The sequence below is a fragment of the Apium graveolens genome, unplaced genomic scaffold (genome assembly GCF_009905375.1).
Source record: "Apium graveolens cultivar Ventura unplaced genomic scaffold, ASM990537v1 ctg1999, whole genome shotgun sequence".
Classification (NCBI taxonomy): Eukaryota; Viridiplantae; Streptophyta; class Magnoliopsida; order Apiales; family Apiaceae; genus Apium; species Apium graveolens.
In genome coordinates this window covers 43,129-67,564 of record NW_027417485.1, presented here as the reverse complement: position 1 = coordinate 67,564, position 24,436 = coordinate 43,129, and the positions used below count along the sequence as shown (strand labels likewise).

Below are 24,436 nucleotides of genomic sequence, written 5' to 3'. Positions count from 1 at the left end.
ATAAAAACAGTCATAATTATTTGGTTAAGTGGGAAACGTGTTTGCTGTATGTGCACATTAATTAATGCTTAGTTCTCGTGCCCACTAACTCCTGCTTTAACTTTTTACTGACTGTTCACATGTTACCAAGTGTAAATTATCTGCCATTCTTCAAAAATATAGTTGTTATCACTTGGGCTGTATAAATAAGAGAGTTAAAAGATTTTCTAATCTTTTACCTACTTTTCTTATTCTCTCATCTCTCTTATTTTCTCTCACCCACTAATATTCTCTGAAGCTATTTGTCATACAAACATTTTATCAAACACCTTGCAAACACTCTTTTTCTCATTTGATTTTTCACAGAAATGGCACCAAGAGACATTATTTTTAATAGAGCTAAGTTTGTTCCCAACAACTACTTGGCTATTCTTAGCAAGGGTGAAGCTCCATCAGAACTTCACTTCATTCAGGACTTCCTTGCTAACTCTGAGATTGGGTATGCTTTGACCCAACCAGAAGCAATCTCTGGAACTCAAGTACTGGATTTTTGGAGAAGTGGCATGTATGATGATGGTGGTGCTCATGGGTCCCCAAGTATTATCTTTTCAACAGGGGAGGATGCCCATGTGGTGACTTTGGCCACAGTTCAACAAGCACTCCATCTGCCCGAAAAATGCACATATTCAACAGTTGAGGAGCCAGCTCTTTAACAGCTATTGGCCAATCTGGGCTATGAGAAAACTTTGGCAAAGCTGGGACAGTTGAAGAGACCCAACATAAGGAGGGAATGGAGTTTCTTCTTTGACTGCATCACCAGAACTTTTGCAAACAAATGTTCAAACTTTGTTGCAATCTCAATTCTCAGTCAACAAATCGGGTATGCTCTAATTAATCAAACTCATTTTGATTATACAAGTGCTATTTTAGGATTTATTGGGGATAGGATGACAGAAGATAGAAATACAGTTTACTTTGCTAGATTATGTCAGCTTATTTATAGTTTTTGTTGCTCTGATGCACCCCAACTAGCAAGTGAGTTAATTGAACCATTTAAACTTGCTAAGAGAGCCTAAACTGACTTATTATCTACTGATAATAAGAAGACTGTTTTGAGACCCCTCCAAATTCCTACATCTGTCAAACAGGTCTTGGTAAATTCTGATCCAACCACCTATGCTGCCTTATATCCTGATGTCCAACCAACCCAACCTCCATCAGCACCTCCAACAACTACACAACCAACCACCTATCAACCTCAACCAACTCAACCTACCATCATAACTTACTTCCAACCATCAGCTCAGTCTTCACAATAACAACCATGAACACCTACCATCAGACATTCATTTTCCAGGCCAAAAAGGGCAAAATATATTCCTCAACCTCAACCAAAAAGAAGAAAGATGATTCTAAGGGATGAGTCAAATGATGAGGAAGCACAGGTTCATGCATCAGAACATGTGACTATGGAAACTGAAAATGTGATTTTTCAGAAAGAAGTAGAAGCTGAAGGGTCAACCCATCAGATAAATACTGAAGCTCAAAGTTCTTATACTTTGAAGAGGAAAAGACCTGTAAGTTCTGATAATAAAGCAACTCCTTCACTGTCAAAGAAATTAAAGAAAATGAGAGCAAAAAGGCACATGGCTAAGTCTCCATCTGAGGATACTACTGAAGCTGAGGAAGGGGATCAGGAATCTCTGATCTCATCGGAACCTATTGTAATTGAAGCTCTGCCATCCCCTAATCAAGCTCAAGATACTATGCTAACACCTCTTGTCTCTCCTATTAAAGCTACAGATAATGCTGAAGAACAAGGCACAAATTCTGAAATAGATATTCACAATCTGAATATACCAACTGTTCTTTATCTAGAAGCTCCTACAGCAGCTCAGACATCTCCAACTCATTCTCCAATCTTAAATGCTGAGATACCATCCACACCAATTCTTGATCAGGAACCTGAAGATCAGAATTCAGATGAGGCAGTTCCAGAATCTCCCATTGCCTCACATACACTTGTCTTATTAGAGAATGATGAGTCTTCTTCAAGTTCTGAAGACAGTGTTTCTATTCATACTCCAGCTCCCATTCTAGGAAAGGAGGCACTTATTGAGAAGTTTGTTGAGCAAGATGCTCCTATTCCTTGGGAAGATACTCACAGAGGTGTGGAGTGGACCAAGAAGTGGAATGAAACTGATTTCATTCCAAGCTCCAAAGTACTGACAGGCCATATTGGAAAAGCTAATGAGTTGCTTACAAATTCTGATTTCAAGACATAACTCAAAGACACAACTCAAAGTCACAGCTCTGTCTATCAAACATCTTCAAGGTCTACACTCTGCTACTCAAGAAAAGGTTGACAAACTTCTTGAAAAAGCTGAAAAGCTAGATATGGAGACCAAGCTTGATAAAAAGAGGTTTATCAGACCTATTTCTGAAAAGGTTGAAGCCATTGAGAAGATACAAGAGAAGTAACATGCCCAAATTACTGAGGTCCTACAAAATCAAGCTTCTCAAAAGGCTCAATTGGATGAAATCCAATCTTCAGTTGAACTTCTTCTCTCTCTCCTACTACCTGATGATGCCAAGGGGGAGAAGATAGTTAAGTCCAAATGCTCTAATGATCAAGTACTGAAGAAGAAAGATGATGAAGCTGATGACCAGAAAAACCCTAGAAAGGGTAGAGGTCAAGTTCAAGGTCAAGGGCAGAGCATCAAGGTTTCTTCTAAGAAACTAATTACTGATGCAAGCAAATCTTCTATTCAAAAGAAGACAAGTTCTGAAGCTGCTCAAACTCAAAATCTGATAGCAAGTGCTGATAATCAAAATCTGATATCAAGTTTTGATGAGCAAAGTCTGATGACAAAGCCTGATGTTCTGATTCAAGGTGGAAGTCAAGACTCCCAAAAGTTTATGCAAACTCTGAAGCTAAAGGAAAAGCAGACTATAGTCTACTACAAGGATCCCAAGATTCAGACACTTGATGAGGAAATTGCTAGAAGATTATTTCTGAAGCATAATCCTGGAATGGTGATAAGTAGATTTTATATCCATTTGGAATACTTTATTACAAGCTTAAATTGGTGTTTTGGACTCAAGTTGTTGGTATTTTGATGTGTTTTTGTGTTATTGCATTTCAGGTATCAGTTATATGAAGAAATGAGCTTTTAAAGGAAATATGATGAAAAGTGATCAAAATTGGAAGCCAAGGCCATTGTCAAGTTTTAGAGAATCTCAATAGCTTCGCGTGGGCAGTTGAATCGCCTAATTCTGATGAGTAAGACTCAAGTTATGGTCAAAACAAGATTCATCATAATTTTTTCCAGAAGCTATCTGAGCGCCCGCCCAGGAGAGCTGAGTGGCCGCCCAGAGAGCTGAGCGCCCGCTCAGGAGAGCTGAGTGGCCGCTCAGGGCGCGGCTGGTCGCTGATTTCGCTGAAAAAACCTTTTTTGAGTGGAATTTGACGATTTTAAGGGTCCAGGTCCACTAGGGGCGTATATATACTTAAAAAAGGGTTTTCATCATCCGGGAAGATTGGGATACCAAGGAGAAGACCTAGAAGCACAGAACAACTCCGAAAAAGAAGATCTTGTTTTTAACTTGTGATTCTTTGAATGAGTTGTAACTTTGGATGCTCATTTTCGTTCTTGTTGAACCTAGATCTCGTTTATTCGTACTTTAATTATTATTCAGTTTATTAAGACCTTATTTTATACCATGCTTTCATTGGAAACCATGGTGATGATGAGTTTAATTATGGGCTAATCGTTATCATGGGGTTCTAGCAGATTTACTTATGGATTTCAATAGTTAATTGTTTCGATATCTTGGTGTGTGGTGATTGATTGATATCCTAGTATTGGTTGTGCTTATTCGTCTTATGTGCGTAGCTAACATATAATTTAGCATGCTAATCTCTATTAAAGTGACAATGAATATAGAGGTTTAGAACTTGCCATGCTAGCATAGGTTCATGTATGTGTATGCATGATTAGTGGGTAACTCTAACCGTTTTACTTGCCCTATGTAATCAAGATGGATAACTTATGCTTAAACCGTTATGTTGTCAAATTCTATAGACATATAGGGTCTCAATATAATTGGTGCATATTCAGCTTCTATCTCTTTTGTGGATGTCTGGTAGAATGGTACTCGTGCAACGAAAGTTGGCGTTTATCAGTTTCGTGTTATCTGATTAGTGTCATCACCATCGCATGCTAATGTTAAGAACAATAAGGCTATTAAATAAAGTAGTAATGAAGTTAGAATCCCATGTTTGTCATATATAGTAATTCAACCTCAATTCTCTTAGTTAATGTTATTTAGTATAATCTCTTAGTTTAATAAAAACCCAATTTGTTATTTGTCTTAGCATTGAGCGATAACCATACATTATTGCATAGGTGCATAAATTGAACTTAACCTAAACCAGTCTCTATGGGAACAAATCTGATTTATATCTTATACTACTTGCGAACGCGTATACTTGCATGAATATTAACGCGTATTTCTTCCCTAACAAGTTTTTGGCGCCGCTGCCGGGGACTCGGTGTTAATTTTTAGTTTATGTGCTTGTCATCAGTGGTCGTTAAAGTTCACTGACTCGGATTCTTTTACTTTCACGGTTTATTTGTTTATGTTTCAGGTACTCATTACAATGGGAGATCCAGCAGCACGAACGAAAGCTTTGATGGATTTTTCTCAACCCAAGATCAATAACATTCAATCTAGCATTGTTCGGCTAGCTATCACAGCTAATACCTTTGAGATCAAGCCTGGCATAATTTAATGGGTGCAGAATTCAATCCAGTTTCGGGTTCCCCAACGGAAGATCCCAATACACACATTAGGGATTTCATTGAGATCTGCGACACCTTCAAGTTCAATGGTGTTTCTGAAGATGCTGTGAAGCTGAGACTGTTCCCATTCTCTCTGAGGGACAAGGCTAAGAGCTGGTTACACTCTCTACCAGCTGGTTCGGTTACTACTTGGGAAAATCTTGCTCAGAAGTTTCTTACTAAATTCTTCCCTGTGGCGAAGACAGCTGCAATCAGGAATGCTCTTACTCAATTTGCGCAGCAATCAGGAGAATCTTTATATAAAGATTGGGAGCGCTACAAGGAGATGCTTAGGAAATGTCCTCATCATGGAATGCCTGATTGGATGATCATCAATTGTTTTTACAATGGGTTAGGAGCACAGTCCAGACCCATGCTCGATGCAGCAGCAGGTGGAGCATTATGGGCAAAGAGCTATAAGGAAGCTTATGATCTAATTAAATTGGTGGCTGCTAATGAATATCAGTATCCAACCCAGAGATGTCCACAGGGAAAGGTAGCAGGAGTTCTTGAAGTGGATACAGCTACGGCTATCACTGCTCAACTAAAGGCGTTATCTATGAAGATCGATTCTCTGGCTAACTATGGTGTTAAACAGATAATTAGTGTTTGTGAGTTATGTGCAGGTCCGCATATGACAGAGCAATGCGCTATATCTAGTGACTCAGCTCAGTTTGTGAGCAACTTTCAGAGATCGTAGTAGCCAGTTCCTGCCACTTATCATCCTGACAACTGGAATCATCCTAACTTCAGCTGGAGCAACAATCAGAATGCGATGCAACAGCCGTTCGAGAAGTTTAGAAATAAGCTATTCAACTCTCCTGGTTTTCAGCAACAAATTGCACCAAAACAACAACTCCAAATTCAACAACAAAATCATGATGCAGGACTATCTTCGAATGAAAAATCTGAATTAGAGGATTTGCGGCTTATGTGCAAAAACCAGGTTTTTATATGCCAAAGCTAGGCTATTTTTATCAAGACTCTGGAGAACCAAATAGAGCAGATTGCTAATGCCTTATTGAATCGACCACCAGGAACGCTTCCTAATGATACAGAAGCCAATCCAGGCAAGAGAGAAGTTGAAGAACAGGTGAATTCCATCACCTTAAGGTCTGGAAAGGTTACAAGCCCCCAAATTCAGCAAGACAAAGAGCCTGAAAAGTCTCAAGTTCCAGAATCTGAAGTTTTGGCTGAAGAAGATGTGCAGAAGGAAGTAGAGGTGGAACCAAGGAAGACTACTGTAGAACACACTCCTCCTGAGGGTAATATAGGGGAGAAACAGATCTATCATCCACCTCCTTTTCCTAAGAGGTTGCAGAAGAAAAAGCTGGATAAGCAGTTTGAGAAGTTTTTGGAGATGTTCAAGAAACTTCATATCAACATACCTTTCGCTGAAGCTCTTGAACAGATGCCTAGCTATGCGAGGTTTATGAAAGATATTCTCTCTCAGAAAGTGAAGCTCGATGACTTAAAGACCATTGCTCTAACAGAGGAATGCAGTGTTGTGCTGCAAAAAAAGTTGCCTTCGAAGCTTAAAGATCCTGGAAGCTTCACTATTCCTTGCACCATGGAAAACTTATCATTCGACAAGTGTTTATGTGATTTAGAAGCTAGCATCAATCTGATGCCCTTATCTATCTTCAAGAAGCTTGGTCTGCCTGATCCAAAACCAACATATATGTCATTGCAACTAGCTAATCGTTCCATCGCCTATCCACGAGGTATAGTGGAGGATGTCTTGGTCAAGGTGGATAAACTCTTCTTCCCTGCTGACTTTGTAATTCTTGATTTCATGAAAGATAAGAAGATTCCCATCATCTTGGGAAGACCATTCCTGGCTACAGGCCGAACTATGATCGATGTGCAAAAATGAGAGCTTTCGATGAAGGTTTATGATCAGAAGGTCACTTTTAATGTGTTCAAGGCAATAAAGTTACCCACAGAAAAAGAAGAGTGCTTTAAAATAGAGCGGGTCGACTCAGTTTTTGAAGATGAAGGAAGAGTAGAGCAACTGCAGGTTTTGAATGCACCTCCGTGGGAGAAGAAGTTGGATATGCCATTCGATTCTCTTGGGTTAGCAGAGCTGAAAATTTCTCAGGAGCGTCTCGAGCCGTCTATTAAAGATGCTCCTACACTTGAGCTCAACCCACTACCCGATCACTTGAGTTATGCATTTTTAGGTGCACCACATGATAAGGGATTGGGATATATTTTTGATGATGTAGAGAGTGGCTGGACGGATCTTCCAGTGCCTATAGAGGGTTCTTCTCATGCGCCACAGACAGTTGATAGGACTGGTGTTGGGGATGCGCAGTATAGAAGATTGACTAGGCGTATGGAGGCCATGCATGACATTCACCATCGTTTTGCTGCAGATTTGACACAGGCTTTGGGTACTGTTGTCCGAGACACTGGTGGCGAGGTTGATTGGCCACCTGATCCTCCACCTGACGAGGGTGACTCTCCCGCTAATTAGGTATGCCTGAAATCCTTATTATTACCTTCAATGAGGACATTGAAAATTTTAAGTTTGGGGGTGATAATGTAAGAATTAGTAGTGTGTGTCCATATAGATTCATATAGATTCATATTGCATGTTTAGTTGTAGTTCATTCATATTTTTGCATGATTGCTCATTTAGGACATATTTGTTTGTTTTTATGTGATTTCATATAAGTTGCATTTGCATGCATATTTAGCATGATCCCTTAAGATGAACTATGATATTTGATAAGTTGATGTTGATTTGAGTGTGGTGATGACGAATAGAGGGATGTTTAAGTCCTAATGAATTGATTTGCATGCCAGAAACAAATATTTTCACAAGTCTTATAGGGTTGCTTTTGATCTAGATCATGATCATACTTGTTTGTTGTTGAGATTTAATCACTTGGTTATATTTAGAATTTGTGATATTCTCGTAATGACGTAAAAACACTAATTTTTTTATCTGGAGAAAAACTTGGATTTCATTGCTAGTTGTTGTAAGGCTAGGCGTCAAATGGCTAGTAGCCGGCTCATATTTTTATGAGTAGTCTAGGGTTGAATGAGATGGAGCGAAACGCATTCATTCAGAAATTGTTGAAAAAGAAAGAAAAAAAAAGAAAAAAGAGAAAAAAAAAAGAAAAAAGTATGTGTTTATGCATAATTGATCAAGAGTGAGCTCTTTAATACTCGAGTTATTAAGTTTTAGGGGACTTTGTGCCTAGTGACCTAAGGCTTTTATAGTCTGGGATCCACTAACCTAACGCTCGCTACATGGGTATTATTGTATAAGTCTTTTGGGACCTCATTCATTGCACGGTCAAATAAGCATCTTTGCTATATGTTCAATAATAGTGTGAATCCTTGTATAACTCTAGTAGAAAGGAGGTGTTGTGAGTCATAATGCGTTTATTGTCTATTCTGTTTATAAACTTTTGATTGTTTCGATGATAGATAAGTTATGGTTATTGATCTAGTATCGAGAGTATATCTATTAAGCATCCACACACGTACGTTTCTGGTTTGTGAGTTGGTTTGTGGGATTTATTCGAACTCTGTTTCAAGTTATTGCATTCTTAGAGGCATTGACTTATTCATTTGGTTATGGTTATTCTGAGGGGATCGATTGCATTATCATTTAGTTGCATTCACGTAGTTGCATTCATGCATTAGGTTTGTTTGGTAGTTTTGAGTCTGTTCATGCTTGAGGATAAGAATCGATTCAAGTTTGGGGGTGTGATAAGTGGATTTTATATCCACTTGGAATGCTTTATTACAATCTTAAATTGGTATTTTGGACTCAAGTTGTAGGTATTTTGATGTATTTTTATGTTATTGCATTTCAGGTATCAGTTATATGAAGAAATGAGCTTTTAAAGGAAATATGATGAAAAGTGATCAGAATTGGAATCCAAGGCCATTTTCAAGTTGTAGAGAATCTCAATAGCTTCGCGTGGGCAGTTGAATCGCCTAATTCTGATGAGTAGAACTCAAGTTATGGCCAAAACAAGATTCATCAGAATTTTTTCCAGAAGCTGTTTGGGCGCCCGCCCAGGAGAGCTGAGCGGCCGCCCAGAGAGCTGAGCGCCCGCTTAGGAGAGCTGAGCGGCCGCTCAGGGCGCGACTGGTCGCTGATTTCGCTGAAAAAGCCTTTTTTGAGTGGAATTTGACGATTTTAAGGGTCCAGGTCCACCAGGGGCGTATATATACTTAAAAAAAAGGGTTTTCGTCATCCGCGAAGATTGGGATACCAAGAAGAAGACCTAGAAGCACAAAACAACTCTGAAAAAAAGATCTTGTTTTCAACTTGTGATTCTTTGAATTAGTTGTAACTTTGGATGCTCATTTTCGTTCTTGTTGAACCTAGATCTCGTTTATTCGTACTTTAATTATTATTCAGTTTATTAAGACCTTATTTTATACCATGCTTTCATTGGAACCCATAGTGACGATGAGTTCAATTATGGGCTAATCGTTATCATGGGGTTCTAGCGGATTTTCTTATGGATTTCAATAGTAAATTGTTTCGATATCTTGGTGTGTGGTGATTGATTGATATCCTAGTATTGGTTGTGCTTATTCATCTTATGTACGTAGCTAACATATAAGATAATGTGTTAATCTCTATTGAAGCGACAGTGAATATAGAGGTTTAGAACTTGCCATGCTAGCATAGGTTCATGTATGTGTATGCATGATTAGTGGGTAACTCTAACCGTTTTACTTGCCCTATGTAATCAAGATGGATAACTTATGCTTAAACCGTTATGTTGTCAAATTCTATAGACATATAGGGTCTCAATATAATTGGTGCCTATTCAGCTTCTATCTCTTTTGTGGATGTTTGGTAGAATGATACTCGTGCAACGAAAGTTGGCGTTTATCAGTTTCGTGTTATCTGATTAGTGTCATCACCATCGCATGCTAAGGTTAAGAACAATAAGGCTATTGAATGAAGTAGTAATGAAGTTAGAATCTCATGTTTGTCATATATAGTAATTCAACCTCAATTCTCTTAGTTAATGTTATTTAGTATAATCTCTTAGTTTAATAAAAACCCAATTTGTTATTTGTCTTAGCATTGAGCGATAACCATACATTGTTGCATAGGTGCATAGATTGAACTTAACCTAAACCAGTCTCTGTGGGAACGAATCTGATTTATATCTTATACTACTTGCGAATGCGTATAGCTGCGTGAATATTAGCGCGTGTTTTCGCCCTAACAAATGGATTTAGAAAATCTCAAGAAGGAAGAAGCTAGATTTAAGGCTGAAAAGACAAATCTAAAGTCTATAGATTCCATTGCAAAGAAACCTTCAAGGCCTAAGGTAAAAGGCATTGTGATCAAGGAGAAGTCAAATACTGAGACATCAAAGCCCAAGACTAGATCACAGATTGAGATTGATCCCAAAGAAAAAGGAAAGGGAAAAGTTGATGAACCAACCAAGCCACTGGAGATGAAAATTCCTCAAATCCTGATGAAACCAGTGGTAAAAATGGTTCAAGTCATTGATGATACTCTTGCTGAAGATAAAGATGTTCAAACTATGAAAAGAAGGAAGATTTATGAAGAATCAAAGACAACCTCTGACAGAGCTCAAGTTGTTCAGAGTGAAGAACTGCAAGCTACAACAGAAACAACAAGTTCTGATAAAGTCATCAAGACATCAACCTCTGACAGTGCTCAAGTTGATTTAGACAAGATGGAAGTAGCTGATAAAAAGAAACTTCTGTGGAAAAATGTCAAACCATCAGATCCAAAAAAAAGCCAATTGCTGTCTACTTTCATGACTATTGGGTTAAATGCTAGAGAACCAAGAGACAGGGCTGGGCCAGGTTATGATGAAGCTAAGATCAAGACTAGAGTTGAAGTTGCTACTAGAGATCCATTTATGTTGACTGATAGACCTCTTGAAGATGTTACACAGAAACACCTTGATAAGGTTATCTCTGTTCAAGTGGTACCGAATGCTCATGACAAGCATAATTTCAAGGAAAATCTGATTCTATTTCTTGAAGATGGAAGGACCTATCAAATGTCAGAATCAGATGTGCTAAATAAATCACTGAAAGAACTTCAATTCTTTCATTACCTTTTAGAGGTAAAGTCTGATATTACAGGAGATGGTCAAATTTCATATTGAAGACCATAAGAGATAAAGCTAGAATTACTGGTTGAAGGGTTACATAATTCATTCCTAATATTGTTGAAGATGATGGAAGTGAAATTCCAATGAAGAAGGATTTTGCTAAGCTTGAAGTGTTACTGAATGAGAAATGTCTATGCTACAATGAAGATTCTTCTCATCCAAAGGTAATAAGACTGGGTGATGGATTAGAAAGAAGCCATATCCCTGCTTTAATGACTGCAATCTATCAGATTGGAAGTCAGAATGAAGAGATGACGCAAGTCAAAACTACATTATCTCAAGTCCTGAGGAATAAAGAGGAAAAGCTGATATCAAGCTTTGTCAAGAATCATTTTGGATTCAGATTGACTCTGTGAGATTGGTAAAAGCTACAAGGACTGTAAGTTATAGTTAGTTATCTAGTTAAACTCTTATTGCATTTGTACTTAAATGTTTTTGACATCATCATATCTATTAACTTGTATATTTTTATATAATTTACAAGTTGGGGGAGATTGTTAGATATATTTGAGATGTCAAGTCTAATATGATTTGTGTTTAATTTTCAGAACTTAACAACAGGACAAATCAGGACTTACTGAAATCAGGACTTACTGAAGTCATAGCTTAATATCAGAACTTAAGGTCATATCAGAACTTAAGTGCGGGAAGACTTCCAGCTAAGGAATGAAGCTGATTTGCAAGAGAAGATCGAGACTAAAACAAAAGAAGATCTGCATGGAAAGAGTTAAAAGACTGGAAGACTTGTAAAAGATATCTGATTGATATATTTTAGGAGACAAAATTATATTCCATATCAATTAGAAGTTATCTTGTAATTGTGTACTATATAAACACAGACTTAGGGTTTACACTATATGTGTTATCATTATCGAAAAGATTATACATTGTAACCTAGCAGCTCTTAGTGATATTTGCTCATCACTGAGAGAGAACAGTATTTCATATTGTAACAGAGTTTATTGAATATACTTGATCTTTGTTACATACTTGTGTTAAATCGATTTGATTGTATAAACACTGTATTCAACCCCCTTCTACAGTATTGTGTGATCTAACATTTATATAAATTATAAATTATATTTATATTAATAACTGGCTCAGTTTGATTTAGACCAATTTTTGACGCTTTCGGCCCGATTGTGATTTTAATTTAATTTTTTGCTCACCTTTACATATATTCATTAAATATATTAATATTTAATTAACAATTTATATATGTCGTAAGTCGTGTACTCGTAGAAAAAACACAAAATCTCGATTGTGTAGTTTTGTGTTCATTTACTTTCGTATTGTGACCCGAAATATAAATAAAAATAAAAAAATTTCGTGTCTTTCCGTGTCGCGTATTTCATGTCGTTTAATTAATTTTCGAATTTTATATATCATATCTTATATATAATAGGCACAAGAGAGATTTTATCCGAATTTTGATAATCATTGTACTTAACGATCAATGTAATAAAGAATGTTAGATATTAAAAGAAATAGATGAAACAATATACATAATTCGAAACGGCTTTTTTCTCTAGTTTCTAAATAATTTTAGTTGTACGATTCCTTTAAAACCATCATTGAATTAAACATTATTCAAGATAGATTGAAAATAAAATAAAACTAAACCCATTAAATTTATTTTTATTTTGGGTTTCAACTTCAAATTGATTTTTTTAACCATTCAAATTAATAAATAATTTTAAAGGAGTGCATTTTGAAGTTACAAATTTTTTATTTTTACTTCAAACTTCAGGTACACAATTTACACCATTTCAAATCTTTGGGTATACATCTTGCATTTCAAAAATAGTCTCCACTAACGGTGTTAAATAAAGTTAACGGTTGTACAAAAAGATACACGCCTCTTGTCAATTTTAGATATACATTTTGCTATTTTCAAACTAAAGGTACAAAATTTGCACAATTTTGAAACCTCAGATACACATCTCGCACTCTGAAAAATATTTAAGTATGTACTATGTCATTTCTGGGTTTTTCTTGTAGGTTGCGGGCTACCAACTCGTAACACATAGCAAAACATAATATATCGACAAGGCTACTAATTTGATTAAGACAATATAATATTATTATGAGTTAATGATAGCTAAAAATGTTGTTATTTAATTTCGAGCTATTAACACGAAAACAACCTCCTTATTGGCTAATTGGTTTGAGATAATAATGTGCTCTGTAGTAAGCAGTTTATGTATTGGATTTGGAGGATATATATGTTGAAAATACATGAGTGTGGGATGACACATAACATACATCAGCTATTATCTGCAACTGATTTAAAACATGGTATGTCCTTAGTTACAAGTATTTGGTGTTTGATTTCTATACCTTCTGTCCCCCCAATACTTTACAATTTGGGTGGGTACAAAGACCAATGATAGTTATACAAATGAATAAATAATTGATTTGATTCTTAAAATACTGAGGATTAAAAAAGGCGGGGGAAAGTTAATTACACCCGCCAAGCTTAAATTTTGGAGTGGAGATTTACCTCCAAATCAAATCATGTGCTTTTTTAAAGCTCCAGCTAACAAACCACGTATATAGATAGTAGCCAAACAACTTTCTACATAAAATTCAAGTCTTTCTAATTTACATATATTGAATATTTAGAGAATCTAGTTAACAAAAATCTTGGCTCCATGACAAGATCTTAAATCTTGGCTCCATCAAAATATATTTTTCTTTTTCTTTAAGGGTCAGATGACATCAAAATGGAAACTACAACTGCAACAACCATATTTATTGCATCTTCAGTAACCACTTTTAGTTCATCAGCAAGAGTATTTACTACCAAGAATAGAAGATTGTCAAATATTCAAAAGAGGCAGATTGCTCATCTATTATCATTAAGTTACAATGATAACAAGCTCAAGTATGGGACCATAAAAAAATTGACCATGGATTATGATGTGAACGGGATAACAATATGCACTGTATGGACGAATGTTCTAAAGTCAATTAAAGCTGGTGTGTTACCAAATATGGATAGAAAATACAAAGGTGCTAACAAGATGTTGCCCTGTAAAGTAATTTTTTAAGGGGGTTGGATATAATTACCAAATAAATCGATGTATTATGAAAGTAAAGTAAGAACAGATGAATCAAATAATAGTTTATATTGATTTTTAATTAATTATTACAGAACTCTCTCAAGAACAATATTCATAAGAGCTTCTAGGTTATACGAATACTTGAGTTGTGCACTACACATTGTGTTAACCTATTCTGTGTTTATATACTACAGAGCTACAAATCAGTCCTCTATCAATTACAAGATATGTTACAATATAACTCTAATACTTTACATATCTAAATCAACTACGATCCTATAAATCAGCACCTTCTGATTATTCTTATAGTCATGACTTATCATCCAAGTCATTCTTCAACGAATAGCTTTGATCAACGGATAAATGATTTAAGTTCAACGGATAATCATTTATGTATATCAACGGATGACTAACAATCGTCAACGGATGATATCGAAGCTTTTAAAGGATAATCATATTACAACAGTTGATCATATCATGATCTTCGACTTAGCCAATTCTCAACAATCTCCCCCAATTTATGCTTTGCAGAATAAGCATGAATTCCAATAAAATTATCTAGTGCCAAAAACCAGATAGACAAAATAAGTAGTTTAAAGCTTACTTTATTTCACATGTAGATCTTCATATTTCTTGATAAACTTTGTAGTATCTCTGAATAAAAGCTTTCACTCTGTCATCAATCTTTTTCAACAGAATATCTTCTAAGTTGATCTTCAAATTCTTTTCATACTCTGTTTTTTTAGATAATTGATAGATAGCAGCCCTCAGACTTTTGATTTATGCTCTTTCTGTCATCATGTCTTCCAGTGAAACATAGCAAGTTTTTCTTTCATCGGGATTCATAGTTATATGTCTCTGAGTAAGAACATTTTCAATGATAACTTCACCTTTCTTCATGTTGATTTCTTGCCCTCTGAAATTTATGTATTTAGGAACATATGATCCGAAATAATATTGACCATCATCCAGTATCCTTCTTCTGATATTGGCAAGAATCATGTTTGACCATAACCTAGAAGTTTCATCTTCAACTCTTAGAAAATAGTGAATATACTTCAATTCTTTTGTAGACATGATCATCAGTTCGTCAAGTGAAAGAACTTGAACTTGATCATTTTACAATAAGAGTAAGATCTTTTGTTTAGATTCAGAACCATCATGTTTGTCAAGAATAATATTCACAGCTTCAAATCTATCCAGATGATCAGCAGTTATTTCCTGATCTGGACTATCAGCAAGTGTGAAGTTCAAAAACTTTAAGCTGACAAGTTTAGCTTCATGATGTCCTATTCCAGCTCTTGTGAATGGTTTATTCAACTTAAGATTCTTTTTTATCGTAGGTAACCCGCTGCCGCTATCCTTCGGGTGCGCACTGGGTAAACCCTACGGGCTCACGCAATAGACTGCAAACCACGTGAACCAAGATAAACCATATTTAAGCGACAGACTCTGGCTCAGGATGCATAATCATAAACTCTCCTCTCGTGGGATTCGAACCTGTGATCAAGAGGATGGTTATCCCCTCTTTAACCAGCTGAGCCAACCCTTGCGGGCCAACTTAAGCTTCTTAGCTTGTTCTAACCAAGACTTCTTATCTCCCATGGTATTAGAACTAAGTAAACCATCCAACCTTATTCCTCCAGGAGTAAAACTCAATTTATCATTATAATTAAGATCAACAACCTTTCTCCATTTACATTTGTTATTGATCTTTAATACTTGAGCTCTCCTTTCTGCTTTATCTTGCAATATCTTCTTATTTGTACTCCTCCAACTATTCCTCTCAGGTCTTTTAAGCATATTCTTGTATTCTTGATCTGCTTTATCAGCCGTTATTCTGATTTTTCCTTCATGTTCCCTTTCTTCTTTGTCAAAAACCATTCTTCTTCCTTGAAGTTTTCAGCATTAACCGCTTCAACATAAGTAGATAGAATCTGTAAGTCCATTCGAAATAAAATTTCCTCTTCTTCAGTCTTCACAGAATCAGGAATCACTATCACTCTTCCAGTGTCAAGAAAATCATCAGAACTTGTAACTTTGTAATCAGGAATTGAACTAGAAGTAACAAAAGCAGCTTCCATGTTAGATCTATGTGATCTATCCTTAGAGACTTGAGTTGACTGTGTCTTCTTTTGACTTTGAATTCCAGTTCCAGATTGAACTTTCACAACATCAACTTTTACAGCATCAGATGTCTCCTTTTCTTCTTTATCACCATCATCATCAGAATTGGTATTTTTCCTCAAAATTGATTAAGTTTGACATTTTGTCTTTGATACTATCTCCCCCTTTTTGGCATCTAGACTCTGTACAAGAGATAAAATAGCATCCAACTTGGAATTTTTAGCAATCTGACCAGCTTCCAAAGCTGTCATTTTTTTAGACGTTCGATCTTGTTGTGCTTCCAAGTGAAACATTCTCTTTAGAAAATTACTTTGTTTGGTTATACCTTTGATAGTCACAGATAGATCAGCAAGCTCTTCTGTGAATTTAATAATATCTTCTTTGAATGCAGAGACAAAAGAATGCAGTCCTTTGACTAAAACTATAGTGGATTTGATAGATGCTTTCATATCCGTATGTGAAACCAATTGAACAGCATGATCAACTAAAGTTTGAGCAGATTCCATATATATCTTTTCACTTGGTAATCTCCAAGAATGATTTCATTCATAAGCCCTATGAGGATGTAGAATTGCAGCATGACAAGATGATGAACCAAAAATAAAGAATTTAGATGCTTCAATACCAACTTTCAAAATAGCATCATCAGGATTATCATCATCAGAGTCATCAGAATTATCTTGATCATCATAATATCTCTTAGGAATATCATAATCAATATCAGAATCAGGAACTATGCCTTTGAGCTTTAAATCAAGATTTGACTTAGAAGGCTTAGTTACTTATGTAGATCCTGTATGAAAAGAACCATGAGTACCTAAATCTCTTTGTTCTTTTAAAGTGATCTCATCACTTGTCACTCCACTCATCTCATGACTTTTAATAGTCAGAGTTTCCTCTCTAGGATTAATTAAATATTGTTTCTCATCTACCTCTCCTTTTTCCAGGTAAGGATCAGGCCTCTCTTGAATTTTGCTTTTCACTAAATCTTTTCTCCCAGTCTCACATGAAAAGATCAGAAAAGTTTGTCCTACAAAAATAAGAGGTGGCTGAGAAGAGTTGTCTATGGTCATATGACTAGAGGTATTCCTTTGTAAAGGTCTAATCATAGTCATATCAACAGTTAAAATAGAGTTTAGAGGATGTGTACTTTGAGGAGTATCAACCATTGGTATAGCCTTGAGTGGTTGTACCAAGATTGCTTCAAGCTTATCTTGAGAAGTTATCATTACAACAGTAGTATCAGGAACTGCTTCATCAGAAATAATCCGTGTGCCAGGAATATGCTGCTTTTCTGAAATTGATCCCTTAGTAAAATTTGAAACTAAGTCTGCAATAGTACTTTGAACTGTTGGTTCTTGTGTGACCTGAGGTGTAGAAGATTCTTCAACCCTTTGAACTGAAAGTTCTTGTGTGCTTCCCTCAAAGATAGGATCATGAATAACATCATCCAGTTTAGCAATGTGCTTTTGATGAGCTTTCTTGTCTTGTACTGTCTTCATAATGTCATCAACCACAGAAATATGACTTCCTTGAGCAATGTCAGGAATCATCAGATGTGAAAACATGTTTGCACCTACACTTTGAGCAGGTGGTTCTTTTGTGGCTGGGGCTTTAAAATGTGCATCTTCACTTTAAGAAGACGGTTCCTATGTACTGTAACCCTTCTGTGGTGATAGGATTTTGATCTTCTTGCTGTGTGAAATAGATGAAGTCTTTGCTTTCCTCTTGATAGACTTCCGCAGATCAACTTCCTTAGCAATTTCAACTTTCTTGGCTGTGTGAGATGTAGAAATTTTATGATCAGGAATGATCACAATCTTGTCAGGAATTGCTTGAAACCTGTCAGGATTTGACAATGATTTATCAGGATTTGTAGATTCCTGATCCAGAGCAATATCAGCCAACTCTTTAAGACCATCTGATTTCTTATGAACCTTTTCTGCTAACTTCATTAATCTTCTTTTCTTAGGTTTAGCAGCTACAATTAAATTTTGGTCTTCTCCTGCACTGTAACCAGTAACATCCACTAGTCTAGCAGGTTTCTTGAACAAAATTGGACCATCACTGTCACTTTCTGTAATATCCCGTAATTTTTAAAATTCGATTAATAATAGAATAATGGAATAAAAAGGAATAAAATTAGATAAGGACTAGGATTTAAAATTGAATTAGAGTAATGGGCCTAAAATTTCGATGAGATTCTAATACGGATAACTTGGTGGTTAATAAATAGGGTTTTGTATCGTTATAAATACATCTTATTCATCTCCCTCATCCTTATTATTAAAATTCGTAGGCCTTTTTCTCTCAAAATCAGCAGTTTTATAAAATTCGTAGAAAATTCATCGTAAGTCAGAATTCATTGCATCTGGACTTTTCGGAGAGGACTTTTCGTTCTCTACAAGTTTTGTGTTTCTTATTTTTCAAAAAACATCATTTAGATGGTCAAAAAGGCTATATTCAGATTTGATTAGGGTTTGAGGTAAGTACTTTTTGACTTACTTTTATTTTTGGAAAAGTTTTGATACTCTGATTTTCGAATTTCGTATAAGATATAAGAATTCTGTTTCAAACTGTATAAGAAATAAGATACGAGAAATTTTTAAACCTAGTCTCTACGTTTTCGAACCCGTTCGTAATTTACGCTATAGTTCCGGAACTAGCCTTAGATACCCTTAGTAGGCGCACGAGTGTGCAACTTTAGATACCTATTAATGGTGCGTAAATATTGAACTTTAGATGCTGACCAATGACAAAGTGTGGTATAAAGAATAAGAATAAGAATTAGATGTCGGCTACTGGCAAAGTGTTGTCGTAGATCAAGATTGTGGTATTTATAAGAATTATCATTTCATTATGTTTTATTATGCTATGATCTGTTATAAAATATGCTCTATTCTGTTTTAAATTCTGAATTTTGAACTATAAAACTTAGGGTTGGATCTACTTTAAAAAAAAATTTACAAAATTATTATTGTTTTGAGGAAAAAATATTTTATTAAAACACCCATTGTTTTCCGGTTAAATAGTTAGTTAATTTGTACTTGCTGGGCTTTGTAGCTCATCCTCTTACAATTTTCAGGTTTCATCTAAGAGTTCGAGTTGGATGGCATTCAAGTTTGAGTACTTAGTATTGGAGTAGATTGATTTTGGATTTCTGTTAGCTGCGCTTTTGTAATAGTCACACTTTGTGATTGAATTTTGGATTAATAATTGTCTTTTATTTTAGTTTCAGTTTAGAATTAATAGTCCGGAAGTGCGGGCTGTTACAGTTGGTATCAGAGCAGGCTGACCTTCGGAGGGTATTAGGTATGGGACTAGTACATTCCCTATAATGCATTCTTGTGGACCCTAGTTTAAGTTTTACTTATAAAATATTAGGGGACGTAGATGTATAGGTTTGTTGTAAATTTGGGGACCAAATTCCTTTTAAGGAGGTTAGTATGTAATATCCCGTAATTTTTAGAATTTGATTAATAATAAAATAATTGAATAAAAAGGAATAAAATTAGATAATGACTAGGATTTAAAATTGAATTAGAGTAATGGGCCTAAAATTTCGATGAGATTCTAATACGGATAACTTGGTGGTTAATAAATAGGGTTTTGTATCGTTATAAATACATCGTATTCACCTCCCTCATCCTTATTATTAAAATTTGTAGGCTTTTTTCTCTCAAAATAAGCAGTTTTTTAAAATTTGTAGAAAATTCATCGTAAGTCAGAATTCATTGATTCTGGACTTTTCGGAGAGGACTTTTCATTCTCTACAACTTTTGTGTTTCGTATTTTTCAAGAAAACATCGTTTAGATGGTCAAAAAGGCTATATTCAGATCTGATCAGGCTTTGAGGTAAGTACTTATTGACTTGCTTTTATTTTCGGAAAAGTTTTGATACTCTGATTTTTGAATTTCGTATAAGATATAAAAATTCTGTTTCGAACTATATAAGAAATAAGATACGAGAATCTTTTGAAACCCAGTCACTACGTTTTCGAACATGTTCGTAATTTACGCTATAGTTCCAGAACTAGCCTTAGATACCCTTAGTAGGCGAACGAGTGTGCAACTTTAGGTACCTATTAAGGGTGCGTAATTATTGAACTTTAGATGCCAATCACTAGAAAAGTGTGGTTTAAAGAATAAAAATAAGAATTAGATACCGGCGACTGGCAAACTGTGGCCGTAGATCAAGATTGTTGTATTTATAAGAATTATCGTTTCATATGGTTTTATTCTGTTCTGATCTGTTATAAAATATGCTCTGTTCTGTTTTAAATTCTGAATTTTGAACTATAAAACTTTGGGTTGGATCTACTTTAAAAATTCTTTTACAAAATTATTATTGTTTTGAGGAAAAAATATTTTTATTAAAACACCCATTGTTATCCGATTAAATAGTTAGTTAATTTGTACTTGCCTGGGCTTTGTAGCTCATCCTCTTATAATTTTCAGGTTTCATCTAAGAGTTCAAGTTGGATAGCATTCAAGTTCGAGGATTTAGTATTGGAGTAGATTGATTTTGGACTTCTGTTAGCTGCGCTTTTGTAATAGTCACACTTTATAATTGAATTTTGGATTAATAATTGTCTTTTGTTTTAGTTTCGATTTAGAATTAATAGTCCGGAAGTGCGGGCTGTTACACTTTCAGTGTTTGATGATTCATCAACCAGCTTTATATCAACTCAAATTTTCCTTTTCGTCTTTCTTCAATTTCCTTGATGTGTGTTATTGATGAAATACTTTTCTTCCTTACCCCACCTTGTTGCTTCAAAAATATAGGTGAGAGTGAAACAGTCTTTAGACCTGATTTTCTCTGAGATAAATCAGACTTAGCTACTGTCTTTGATTTTGCAATTGATTCTTTTTTAGAAGAATCAGTGGTGATACTGTGTTTCGATTTAAGTGAAAAAAATGGACACTTTAGTGAGGAACATGGTTGGTTGTGCCTGTCGCACAGTGTCAGGATTTGAAAAATTATATTTGTCAGGCATTTTATTAGACAAAAACACCCACAATTCCTGAGAAAACATAATTTGTGATCAAGTGAAAATTAAACATTGTGTATGCAATAACATTTTTCTTTATCAGAATACACTTTGTAAAATTATCTGATTCGTGCTCAAAGATATGTTTCTTGATATGTTCTAATATCATTAATCTGAAGATATCTCGAGAACGATTAGTTATGCAAATGCAAAATATTAATTTCGAAATATATGAAGTCAAAATCACGCATACAAATATAAAGATAATGAACAGCCATAAGTTATGAGCCAAAGAGTAAACAAGATGAGAACTTTCATTAATAATATTAAAATTCATTAAAAGACAAACCACACAATATTTTTAATCTTATTTCCTAAGAAATATAGCTACTGTTCCTTAGTCTTCTTGTTGTCTTTGTTCTTCATCTCCCGCCTTCGGTATACGTAAGAGAAATAATATTCTCTTGAAGTGACAAGAGTTCGATTCGATGTTCCTCTGCCTCCTCAGCTTGTCGAACCTCTTCAAAGCGAACCTCTTGATTAAAAAAAATGCACTTCAAGCTAATCATCCCAGCACAGAAGATCAAGGATCGTCTGTGGAATTTTAGCTGGATGAAAATTTTGACCATTGATGAGGACTCTCGGTCCGAAAGGGTCAAAGTAGAGTCTTCCTTCTACAGGATTAAAAGCAGGCAAGTATACACCATATTTTCGAGTGTAGAAGTGAGCCATTGTGAGAATGAGAGTGAAGTTTTGAAAATTTTTAGATTTAGAGCTTTGATGTTGTGAGAGAGACGATTGAGAGTGATTGAGGTTTATAGGAAGTAAAAGACGTGATTTTATAACCAAAACCTACTGGGAATCTAAAGAGACACTTTGATTAACAGTATAATAATAAATATTACATGCACAATTTTACGCGTATCTAGGCAAATAACACAAAGTCTCTTTTCATGCACCAATTCCCAATATAAAACAAAAAATGATGACAAGTGTAGTATGATTATTCAAAATTGAATAAAACAAATTTGTAACACTTAAAAATTATGAAAGAAATAATGTTATCGTCCTTTTCAAGAAACCCAGTTTCTATGTTTTTGAACCTGTTCGTAATTTACGCTATAGTTTCAGAACTAGCCTTAGATACCCTTAGTAGGCGCACGAGTGTGCAACTTTAGGTACCTATTAAGGGTGCATAATTATTGAACTTTAGATGCCAATCACTGGAAAAGTGTGGTATAAAGAATAAAAATAAATAATAGATACCGGCAACTGGCAAACTGTGGCCGTAGATCAAGATTGTTGTATTTATAAGAATTATCATTTCATATGGTTTTATTATGTTCTGATCTGTTATAAAATATGCTCTGTTCTGTTTTAAATTCTGAATTTTGAACTATAAAACTTTGGGTTGGATCTACTTTAAAAATTGTTTTACAAAATTATTATTGTTTTGAGGAAAAAATATTTTATTAAAACACCCATTGTTATCCGATTATATAGTTAGTTAATTTGTACTTGCCTGGGCTTTGTAGCTCATCCTCTTATAATTTTCAGGTTTCATCTAAGAGTTCGAGTTGGATAGCATTCAAGTTCGAGGATTTAGTATTGGAGTAGATTGATTTTGGACTTCTGTTAGCTACGCTTTTGTAATAGTCATACCTTATAATTGAATTTTGGATTAATAATTGTCTTTTGTTTTAGTTTCGATTTAAAATTAATAGTCCGGAAGTGCGGGCTGTTACACTTTCAGTGTTTGATGATTCATCAACCAGCTTCATATCAACTCAAATTTTCCTTTTCTGTCTTTCTTCAATTTCCTTGATGTGTGTTATTGATGAAATATTTTTCTTCCTTACCCCACCTTGTTGCTTCAAAAATATAGGTGAGAGTGAAACATCCTTTAGACCTGATTTTCTCTGAGATAAATCAGACTTAGCTACTGTCTTTGATTTTGCAATTGATTCTTTTTTAGAAGAATCAGTGGTGATACTGTGTTTCGATTTAAGTGAAGAAAAATGGACACTTAATTCAGGAACATGGTTGGTTGTACCTGTCCCACAGCGTCAGGATTTGAAAAATTATATTTGTCAGGCATTTTATTAGACAAAAACACCCAGAATTCCTGAGAAAACATAATTTGTGATCAAGTGAAAATTAAACATTGTGTATGCAATAACATTTTTCTTTATGAGAATACACTTTGTAAAATTATCTGATTCGTGCTCAAAGATATGTTTCTTGATATGTTCTAATATCATTAATCTGAAGATATCTCGAGAACGATTAGTTATGCAAATGCAAAATATTAATTTTGAAATATATGAAGTCAAATCACGCTTACAAATATCAAGATAATGAACAGTCATAAGTTATGAGCCAAAGAGTAAACAAGAAGAGAACTTTCATTAATAATATTAAAATTCATTAAAAGACAGACCACACAATATTTTTAATCCTATTTCCTAAGAAATATAGCTACTCTTCCTTAGTCTTCTTGTTGTCTTTTTTCTTCATCTCCCGCCTTCGGTATACGTAAGAGAAATAATATTCTCTTGAAGTGACAAGAGTTCGATTCGATGTTCCTCTGCCTCCTCAGCTTATCGAACCTCTTCAAAGCGAACCTCTTGATTAAAAAAAATGCACTTAAAGCTAATCATCCCAGCACAGAAGATCAAGGATCGTCTGTGGAATTTTAGCTGGATGAAAATTTTGACCATTGATGAGGACTCTCGGTCCGAAAGGGTCAAAGTAGAGTCTTCCTTCTACAGGATTAAAAGCAGGCAAGTATACACCATATTTTCGAGTGTAGAAGTGAGCCATTATGAGAATGAGAGTGAAGTTTTGAAAATTTTTAGATTTAGAGCTTTGATGTTGTGAGAGAGACGATTGAGAGTGATTGAGGTTTATGGGAAGTAAAAGACGTGATTTTATAACCAAAACCTACTGGGAATCTAAAGAGACACTTTGATTAACAGTATAATAATAAATATTACATGCACAATTTTACGCGTATCTAGGCAAATAACACAAAGTCTCTTTTCATGCACCAATTCCCAATATAAAATAAAAAATGATGACAAGTGTAGCATGATTATTCAAAATTGAATAAAACAAATTTGTAACACTTAAAAATTATGAAAGAAATAATGTTATCGTCCTTTTCAAGAAATCCAGTCTCTACGTTTTCGAACCTGTTCGTAATTTACGCTATAGTTTCAGAACTAGCCTTAGATACCCTTAGTAGGCGCACGAGTGTGCAACTTTAGGTACCTATTAAGGGTGCATAA

General features: G+C 35.1%; 1 non-coding gene across 1 annotated transcript; it reads right to left on the bottom strand.

The window, feature by feature from the left end:
• Nucleotides 1-5,031: 5,031 nt before the first annotated feature.
• Nucleotides 5,032-5,138, bottom strand: LOC141700260 (small nucleolar RNA R71). The gene has a single exon (XR_012566268.1). It is a non-coding gene; the product is annotated as a small nucleolar RNA R71 (small nucleolar RNA).
• Between the last annotated feature and the right edge of the window lie 19,298 nt (nucleotides 5,139-24,436).